Source organism: Trachymyrmex septentrionalis, unplaced genomic scaffold (genome assembly GCF_001594115.1).
Source record: "Trachymyrmex septentrionalis isolate Tsep2-gDNA-1 unplaced genomic scaffold, Tsep1.0 scaffold21, whole genome shotgun sequence".
NCBI classification, from domain to species: Eukaryota; Metazoa; Arthropoda; class Insecta; order Hymenoptera; family Formicidae; genus Trachymyrmex; species Trachymyrmex septentrionalis.
Genome location: NW_017305288.1, coordinates 1,967,272 through 1,977,496, shown reverse-complemented (window position 1 = coordinate 1,977,496; position 10,225 = coordinate 1,967,272). Strand labels below are relative to the sequence as shown.

General features: G+C 38.4%; 1 protein-coding gene across 1 annotated transcript in view; it reads left to right on the top strand.

The window, feature by feature from the left end:
• Positions 1–10,225, top strand: part of LOC108748018 (doublesex- and mab-3-related transcription factor A2) — a 17,751-nt gene that overhangs the window by 3,407 nt on the left and 4,119 nt on the right. The window lies entirely within an intron of this gene.

The following is a 10,225-nucleotide window of genomic DNA, read 5'->3' as shown; positions in this document are numbered from 1 at the left end:
CACACACACACACACACACACACACACACACACACACACACACACACACACACACACACACACACACACACACACACTCAAGCACGCTTTCGCTCCTAGCTCTGATAAATCCACGCTCTCCCACTTTGCTGACACCTTTGTGTATCGACAATTCTTCTTTAAATTCCCCAGCTTGTTCATTTCAATTTCGACAACAGATATCTCATCGTACTTATACACACACACATATAGCTTGCAATCGTATATTTGAAAATCTTTGTTATTGTTTTGTAGGTTCTTATATATTAATTTCGCATTACACGCATTTCTCATTTACATAAACGCGGTGAATGTTAAGATCAAAGAACTCGCCTTTAATAGTAAATGTAGACATGTGAAAAAAAGTTACGAAAGACATTTCTATTCGGAATAGGTACGCATTTCTACTCACATATCAGAATAAGTTTCTTTCTTTCTTTTTCAGCCGATATCATTTTATTTCAACACAGTTGTAATCGATTATCGGTTTGTTACGAACACTCGAATCAATGTAGCGCTTTTCTATCGCTCATATCGCATTTTATTGTTACCTCTGGCAGTGACGTTCGAAAGAGATTGCCCTTCGTTGTACTCGCGTTGCAAATATAGTTGTGATTAATCAAATCTACCTGAGGCATTGTCATGTTTTATTACACGCGTGTCCATTCAGCTAGCACTTGCAACAAGAGTATGCGGGACAATCCATTTGATTGCTCACCGTATTACGTTTCACACCTTATTAGTGCGATTTATTTTTTTTTCTTTTTCCTTCTTTCGCTCGATGGATTATTTATAATAATATATTTTGGGGGAAATCTAGGTTAGAAAATATTTTTAAAATAAATTATTTGCTTATTATTAAGCTTATTATTTGCGTAGACAAGGTCTGTTCGCCTTGCTTACACTTTCTTACGCTTTCTTACACTTTTTACATTTAGAATGAAATAGATGTATTGTACATATATTTGGCGCTGAAAAGAGAGAAAGCGAAGATGCCGAGTGTAAAAAGTGTAAGCAAGGCGAACAGATTTACAATAAGCTTAATAATAAGCAAAAATAAGTACAAAAATAAGAATCTAAAAGAACATTATATGTTATTAAATGTTCTGTCACACGTCTCAAATATTACATAAAACATTTGCTTTTATTTTCGTGCATGCTTTTTGTCGCTTTATATAATTTTTATTGTAAGCTATGTGCTTTCTGTGGTATATCACAGAGTACTCGATTATACCACGTAGAGAGCAAAAAAGAAACGAAAAAGACGAGGAAGACATGAGATCTGATAGCGATCGCCTTCTGGCGAATTCAAAGCGTGCAAAAAAAGGCAAACGATGTCGACGAAGAATATCATGAGCGAACATTTTCTCCCTGCGAGGGGAGATGCTTCCGTGATTCCGTATAGAACATGGAGTTTGTCGCCGATGAAAAAAACGGAAAGGTCGAAAGGAAAAACGTTCTCTAATTTCCTCAAGTAATTAAGAATTGATTCAAGTTTGAATTGTGTGCACACGCGCGCATACACGTACGTGTGTGTGGAATCTATAATATATTGCAATCTATCAATGTATAAATGCACCAATTTCTAGATCTACAATAGAAAAAAGTGAAGGAATCTGTTGAAAATTTAAAATCAAAACTACACATCGGTTAAAACTATACATAAATTATTAAATCCACAATTTTTAATTACTCAAATTTAATTACTTCACTTTTTTAAGATTTGTGAAATATATATAAAAGTTTGTTTTTTTTTTTTTTTTTTTTTTTTTTAACATATATTGAACACATCATATATGCGTTATAAATTTAATATTAATAATTATTATTTGAAAAGTTTATTTGAATAGAGGAAAAAAATTGGTTAATTGTTTAGGTTTCATTTTAAACGTAGACTATTCTACGTTGGCAAAAATGAAGATAACTTGATGTTTTCGATTTATTAATTCTCGACTTATTGTTGTGACACTTAGTTTATTATAAAACTATTGGTGCTGTATGTGATTTGCTGGTCCAACTCCTTTATAGTAATATTGATTGTTTGTATAATAAATGTTGTTAAAAATAGCAGAAACCACGAGCGATAAAGATAGTATCCCATCAGTACAATAGAAACCCTTCGCGTGCACCTGGTTTCAATTACGATTCCGAATGTACCGCACGTACCTGTGAAACGAGGGAGATACGTAAGATGTCTTTCTGGCAGATCTTCGAAACAGAGTGCTTACACTAGTATAGAACCGAGGAGAGTCTCCGGTCGAGAAGTTTAGCAGTAATTGAATTTCTCGGACCAGTGCCTTCGACTGCGGGGGATCCCGAGTTAGTCGCTAGCGCGCGCGCACCCCACGCACACACACACACACTCTCTCTCTCTCTCTCTCTCTCTCTCTCTTTCTCTTTCTCTGAGTAGGTCGGAGAGATCACGAGGTTGCTTGCTACCAAGTGGGTGGGTGTAGTCTCTCTCTCAGTAGTGGAGAGAAACTCGACGAGCCCCCATTATATCGCGAACAGGGAAAGAGATATCTACTTCTTTATACTTAATGCTAAAGAAATGGATACTTATGACTTTACAAAAAAAAAGTAAGAAACCTCTTTCTTTGAACGTGCAAAGAAAATTTTAGCGGTAGATTAAGGTTCTTTCAATTCAATCTTTTCGCCAAGCATCGTTACTTTTGTTTTGATAATTTTTATTACGCAATGTGCAGAGATGGGAAGTAAGTGATGTGCATTGCAACTTTTTATGACGGTAATGATAACGAACTGAAGGCTAAGAGAAGAAGTTATTTTTTAAAAGTAACTTGTCACCATCACGCGTTGTTTATTGAAAAAAATAAATTCATTACAGTAATGAGTAAAAGTAACGAATCGAGGGGTTACAAATAGTAAGTTACTTTTTTCAATAGATAACACTTAATGGTGACAATAAATTACTTTTCAAAAGTGACTTTTCCGATCTTAGCTTTCAATTAGTTATCGTTACCGTCATAAAAAATTGCAACGTCATTGCCAAATTATTATAACGGCAAAAATAATAGTTTTCATCCTTGACAGTATAACGAAAATAAAGTTTTAACATTTTTTTCTGATTTCTCGTAATTTTCTTCCATGCTCTATCCGAGCACATTTTTCTCTAATAATAACGCTCTCTGCTTCTTGAAAACTGACTTGTCAATTGACAATTTATCATTTTTTGATTGAATATATCTTTGTTATTATAGCTATGTTATTTTAATCAAATTTGTAATACAATTATAAAAATAATAGATAATAATAGATTGTCTGCGGATTTAGCACGATGTAACTGTAACATATAAAGATTTTAATATCCGCTAATTTCAGAGGTTTGTCACGGAGCCTTTATTTTTTTTAAATTTGAACCTCTTTAGATACGACGCACACGCATGCAAACCATATTTATGACGATATGATAGTTTTATACTTTAATGTATTGTAATTGCGTGTGTATGTAGACACGCGCACAATTGATTGCTACGAATAGTTTCGAGTTATTCATGAGTCAATTACATGAGTATATTAACTGACATTTACGAGCGACGAAATACACGAGGGTGGGCCGCTTTCGCGTAGCAAAGGGCGAAGCGCCGCACGATGCAATCATTACGTCGAAAAGGACGATGTAGAGATTTGGTCTTTCCGTTGAGATTCTCTATGGAGGAGTAGGAGGGAGGGAGGAAGGAGCAAGGAGCAGAGCAGGGAGGCTTTGTAGAAACTGGTGCACACACGCACGCGGCAGGCGCCTTTTGTACGTACGTGTGCGACACACCCTTTATCCCGTAAGGATCACTTGGCCGCTCCGTCTACCGGGGACCATTATCCGGCAATTTCTCGCAGGAGAGGGAGAAGCTTCTTCGAGTGTCCAAGAAACTTTGTGAAAGACCAGTTCGCTTCCGTTCTTCGTCCTTCGTGACTGCGGAGGACACCAGGAAATTATTTCGTCCCCAATGTAATACGCCCCCCCCCCCTTTTACTCCTTGGATTTTCCTTGCATTCGCGCTCGTGTGAATTCACGCGGCGCGGCGTGTCTTCAATGGGGAACGAACAACGTATAAGAAAGATTTCGATCGCACGACGGATTTTTTTTTTAAATCCATCAAAAGCTCATACCTATCCGGGCTCACCTGACCGGGCTGAAATTTTGTCGTATGAATTCATTGCACGTAAATTAATTAAAAAAGTAATGCCATTTGTGAAAATGACTCTTAAAGTTAAAATTATCCTATGATAAAAATAATTTTTTAATTGCATTCTTGGATTGCAGTATAATAAACGTATCAATTTTATTTTCATATATATGTACGAAAATTGAAAATTGAAGCGCACGCGCGCGAGAGTCAACGATAAGATTATTCTTTAATATAAAATATAGACGTATTAAAAGAAAATGAAATTATCTACCCTCTAGAAAAATGTCTAATTGTAAAATGTATAAGTGGATTAATAATATAGCTAGAGCCGTTAATCGATTATTCATTATATCGATTTGCAATGTCCCCAAGTATATGTAATATGTAAGCACAAGTCGCAGGAACTCGGCAAGGTAAACACGATTTAAGTAATCAAATTCAAAGTCGAATAAGGTAAAAAAGAGGGGGAGAGAGAAGGAGAGAGAGAGAGAGAGAGAGAGACAGAGAAAGCATCGTCGGCTCGCATGGCTACTTACGACGTGCCTGGCAACATTGTTTGCAAAGAGTCAGCGGGACTTCGGGGAACACAAACGCGGACAGATAAGTAAGGCCGAGCCCGACCTTACCTATTTGCATAGGTGTACTCGCTCTCGGGGTCGAATGCACGTACACGTGCAACGCCGCCGAAGGAGCACGTCTCTAAGAGTGTTTGAACAAAACTTCTACCAGCGTTTTCGACTACGTTCCTCTATGCTCTGTCGGATTCCCCTCGCTAGGATCGCTAGCGGTCTATGAAGGGCCTTGACAGCTCGATCTTTGTTGATCGATACAAGATCCGCGGGAATGTCGCTAAATATCATCTTGAACGTGATTTCATGCTGGTAACTCGGTGTGAATACAAAACGAATAAAATTAGCTGTACCTCTTCAGATATGGAGATACAGAATGATGATATATGAAGGTATGCTAAGCATCTGTCAAGTTGTGCAGGTTCACTCTTTCAAGATATTTGAAAATTTATGCTAGCCGTGAAGCTACCGATGAAAATATCAGCAAAAAAACAGCTTTTGAAAGACTATTGCAACGGTATACAGAGATAAGATCAAGTGCGTCTACATGTTTTCTAAAAAGTTGTAAGTAACTTTTGCGTATCTAGAACAACACACGGAATTCCTTTTTTTTTCTGCCAATATCCAAAAATTTCAATAACATTTCAATAATGATTCACGCGTAATCATGGCTAATTCGATGTAACCTAATTTCGATAAAAAGCGATTAAAATAATCTTCGGAAGCCACGTTTAGCCCTCTCGAGAAAAGAAAAAAAGCGATGGAAATCAGACACTCCAACGAGAGGCAGAGGCTTCACCCTTCGGCTACTTTTTTGCGAGCATAAAAGGGCCATTCGATCCGGTCGACTTGATTAATTTAGTCGGGGAACGTACGTTTAAATATTTGATTGATGTAAGAAAAAATAACTAATGTTTATTTTTATTATCAAAGCACGGAAGATACATATATTTGTATCTTATATTTAATTGTCTTGATTGCGCGTATAGATATCCTTAATAAAAAGATTGTAAATATTAACTTTTTTTATTATAACTTGTATCTATTTTCAAATTAATAATAATAATCGGAAAAAAAGATTTATGCGCTCAAAGAGTTAAAGATTAATGGGATTTGATAATTTGATAATAAGAAGCGATTGTGAATTATAAGTATACGATATAGATAAACCGGAGTCGATTGCGGACGCAAATCTTTCTCGATACGCGACAATCTATGGCAGCCTATCGCGAACGTAACGTATTGACGAACATTCAGCATTGACGAGCATGAAAGCGGTTGTAAATTCGTTGTAAATTCGGCGCACAGCGGACAGAAGGGAAAAAAACTAACGTTATATTCCTCGGAAAATAAAAGCGAGAAAATAGACGCGGTGTGGAAGGACGAGTGTTATCCTCGAAGGAATACCGCTTATCCTGTAGCGGAGAAATGGAAGCGACAGGATGGGAAGGAAGGGTGAATCGCGCCCACCCTCTTCCGAGGAAGCCTACTACCACGCTTGGAGAGCATGCTTGGCAAACGTTTACGAGGCATAAACGCCAAAACAAAAGACGACTGGGCGCGAAACAATTAAAAACGTTACGCCCGATCGCTCTCCAACGTTCTCGTCTCTTACCCCTCTTCCTTCCCCCTCCCCCCCTCTCTCTCTCTCTCTCGTCCTTTCTACACTTCCTACCCTTTATACCTTTTTCTCTTTCTCTCTAGGCCCTCACCCCATCCATCACACCCGGGGTGCATGTACACACAATCTCGTGGCCGTATATTCACGTACCCCTTTCACAACGAAAACACATGAACGTTGTAAAGCGCTGCTCTGACACAAACATACGTGATATGTACGCGCATGTGTGTGCATGCATATACACAGAGAAAGCGAGTGAGCGAGAGAGAGAGAGAGAGACTTGGAAATAAAAGGGAATCGCGACGATTTAATGACTGATCGGGCTGTTGCTCGCTGTTGCTGGTGTACAGGCTGAAGAGCTCTTCCTTCTCCGCACGTCTCGCGTTTCTGCTTTCTTTCTTCTTTCCTCTTTTCTGTTTTCTTTTTTCCCCTCTATTTTCGTGTCTGATAAGGAACTTGCCTTTTCTTCGAACTCTCGAATCGGTAGGGTCATTTTTGTGCGGCAGATCGAACGCTGCTATTTTCCGAGCGTATCGATACGTAATAATGAGAGTCTTTTCTCATTGCTTAGATCCCATTTCGAGGTTCGACTCTATAAATTACTGCCGCTGTTGCTGCGCGCTCTTGTTCTTCTTTCATATTAATGCATCATTGTTAATGCATTGTTAATCGTATGCATTAACAAGTATTAAATTATTGAATCACATTAAATGCTAAATCTCAGATCATAGTAGGAAAACTTTCGGCGTAAATTATTCTAGCTCACACAACTGTAATTTAATAGCTTCCTGAAATTAACATCATATACAAAAGCCATTTATCAATCGCATGTGCGACCAAAGAAAGAGAAAGCGTTTCCGAGTTTCGCGTACACCCTCCAGTTACTTTACGAGCTTACGAACAATAGGAACTGATAATTCATAGCCTCCATCTCCCTCGTATAGTCTCGAGATCCAGAACTGGCGAACGTAAAATTTGTGGTGCTAGAAAGATTAAGATTTTGTTAAAGCGTCCGAGAAAATGGATATATTATATGATTGTCGAAAATATATTGTATATAATCCAAAATGTATTTGTTAAATCGTATCGATATCGTATGGCTGAATGTCTGCGGAGTAGATTATACATATACTTTCTTTATATTGATTGTACATGCTTTTCTTTCTCCATAATATGAGTAAGGAAGTGACGATACGCATTGATTTTTTTTTTCGTTTTGCGAACACGCGGGCAGAGAAGTAATAAATGAGCTATAACGTCGTTCCTTAAATTGAAATCGATCGATGTAGAAGTATCCTTAAGAGATTGTTAAATCTTGCTGAGAAGCATGCAGGAAAGTAGAGGGGAAAAAAATGTTGTATCAAGATGCGTTGCGAGCGTGCAATGGTTAGGCTTATTTCGTGTAAGCCTAATTTATAGGGATGTTTCGTGTCCTCCACAGTTGCCCCGCAGGCTGTGTCCTATTACTCCTATTCTCTATCTCTATTATGCGCCGCCGCGCCGCCGTCGTAGGCCGAAGCTTCTCCCGATATCTATGTGCCATTCTAAATTATTCGGTATTGTCCTCGCATGATTCCATTGTCCGCGTCTGTCTCCACCGTGTGCTGATACGCCATGCCGCCGCAGGTTAGGGCGTAGACCTACAACAACACCCGCCGTCCGTCGCCGGTACGCTCGGCGGCTCCGCGCCGCTCCGCGCCGCGCCGCGCGTGTATCTGCTTCGAGTAGGTACGTGGTACGTCTTGTCATCGTCGGTCAAGAGAGAGCTAGAGGTCCGCATGCACGGCATGCGAGCTCCATTCGCGTATGCATGTACATCGTCAAACACGTCTAATTGATCGCCATTTCCGAGCCACCACGCACGATAAGTGATAAGAATGCGTGCAGAGTTGACGGAGCTGTCTGTGACGAATGCCGAATGCAATGTATTACTCATGTGTAATCGGATGCTGATATGAGAGCTACTTACTTATTCCAACTACTTTGACTGCAAGGATAGTTGACAAGTTGACAAGTTTATGAAGGCAAGTGCGTATGTACGATGAAAGAATCGAAAAAGAAATGTACGATCAAGTTTTAATTGTTGACAAATTTCTCTATAATTATATAAAAGATGTAATTTTTCCAAAAAGTGTTTATTATTACATAATATAATATTATTATAGCATATTTGTGTATTTGATTCGATTTAAGTTTAAATTATAAAATCTATTGCTGAGACATGTGGAATGGATCAGCGTGGTACATGGGCGTATCCAGAATTTCTTTCAGGGAGAGTTTTTGTCTTATTCTGTTGGCACGTAAACAGCAATTTTTTTAATAGAAAAATATTAGATTTCGTAAATCAACATTTTCGATGGGGGGGGGGGGGGAATAGGTAAGATACATCTATTAAAACCGAAATTTGGAGTTGAGATTATACTAATTTGCTTAATTTCTCAGCGTATATTCTGTTTTTCGACTCGAAAACCTTGCGAAAATTTTCCTTATGTATTTAAACTCTTAATTTTGACTCTGTCAAAATGTCTTTAACTAATGGATGTTCCGAAAATTACTTGCATGTAGATTATGAATGAGGGAGACTCCAGAAGAGAGGAAAAAATATTTTATGTGGTGACAAAAATTTACTTGGAGTCAATAGTAAAAAAAAATTTCTTTATAATTAAAAATAAAAAAATAAATAAAAAATTTCAAGGAGAAACGTTGAACTCTTCATACTTGCTCTTGGATATACCTCTTAGATGATTATGACAAGTCACAACGACAATATTTTTTTCACCCAATAATCTTATAATTACGACTGTAGTATACATAAATGTGTGTGTATTATATACGTATGTATTCAATTGATGCTTCTCTTTTCCGACGCAACGAATTTTATGAACTTTCTAGCGTATCAAAATACACGCAAAGTATATACGGTTGTCCCGCGTCGAAAGATATCCAAGAGAAGTTAGATCTCTCTCATTCGTGTGTGCCAGGGACAGGAGAGATTACAATAAATTGCACACACACCCTTCTCGAAATACAAGACACGTATAAGGGAGATGAGGAAAGAGGAGAGAAAAAGATTCCTGTTCGTGATACTATGTTCCCTATTGAGCCACGTTACTTCCCGTCCCGTCCAAAGGGCGGTGACATTTCACAATGGTTTCGTTTTCCTCACCTTTCCCTTTATTGATTAGATAGACACTTTCGTAAGCCGCCATTCATTGTCAGATTACTAGGGAGCATTTTGAAATATCATACAAGATATCTCAAGTTTTCCGCGATATTACTTTTATTTACAAATTATTGGATCAAATTCATGTAACTCATCTACGGTTCGCGAACTTTGACGAATCGTGACATAGAATTGTAACAGCATCGTCTGAAAAACACCTTACGTAATACGTATATTCGACAAATACTTGCAGCACAGGTATATGTACTTGGTATCCTCAAAGATCTGGCAGATATAAACTTGATTACGCCATCGCTGACTTTACGAAGGTTACAAAAGGATAGGAATTTCAACATTGTGTGAGATGGTACGTACGTCGGAAACCGGAGGGGTTGATGAAACCGGGAGCGATCCCTGAAAGAATGATATTTTAATAACGGTCTCTGCCGGTATAGGTAGTAGTAGTATCTACTGGCGAATTCTACAGGAGGAGTGGCTCTAAACGCGTGTGTGCAACACTTATACAAACGTATCACACAACACGTTGAGGGTTTAAGAATCATCCTTTCGGTGCGCCAGCAGCTACATTAACGCGGACTCTTGATATTGCATTCCTTTCCTTTGACGTTCTCGAATGTCAATTATTAATGTTATTATCTAGATGCCACGCCGGAGACAGGGTGGAGATAGCTGTATCCTGCTGCGGAAT